At 41.2% G+C, this 498-nt stretch overlaps 1 protein-coding gene across 1 annotated transcript in view; it reads left to right on the top strand.

Annotated features, from left to right (window-relative positions):
- LOC116700890 (olfactory receptor 51F2-like) overlaps positions 1 to 498 on the top strand; it is a 28861-nt gene that overhangs the window by 1032 nt on the left and 27331 nt on the right.

Below are 498 nucleotides of genomic sequence, written 5' to 3'. Positions count from 1 at the left end.
GTATGCTAAATGTAAATAAACCAATTGTGCAGGTTGTACTCATTGCAGTAGTATGGTGCCTAAAAAGTCCTATCTAGCACCCAGTGATGACATGTTAGAAAGTGTTATTGTTTGTGGTAGGAAGGATTTCCTGTAGCGGTCCGTGCGGCATCAAAGCTGTCGGAGTCTCTTTGAAAAGGTGCTCCTCTGTTGGACCAGTGTTGGGTGAAGAGGCTGGTCTGGGTTATCCATGATAGATAACAGTTTGTTCAGAGACCTCCTCTTCACCACCAAATGACTGACTGGATTGTGCCTTTGGTAACTGTTTTAAATTAAGATTACTGATACAGATGTATTTATTGTTGTTCATTTCATTTGGCTTTTGATTTTATTTGCAACCTAGTCATTATCATCATCATCATTCACCCCCAGCTCAGAGTTAAACCTGCATGCCCTTCTGTTTTAACCTGACTCTAACACTGCTATCAGCATCTTAGCAGCTCAGACAACAAACTCACA

The sequence above is a fragment of the Etheostoma spectabile genome, chromosome 13 (genome assembly GCF_008692095.1).
Source record: "Etheostoma spectabile isolate EspeVRDwgs_2016 chromosome 13, UIUC_Espe_1.0, whole genome shotgun sequence".
Classification (NCBI taxonomy): Eukaryota; Metazoa; Chordata; class Actinopteri; order Perciformes; family Percidae; genus Etheostoma; species Etheostoma spectabile.
Note: the sequence above shows the minus strand (reverse complement) of the source record. Positions and strands in the feature narration are given on the sequence as shown.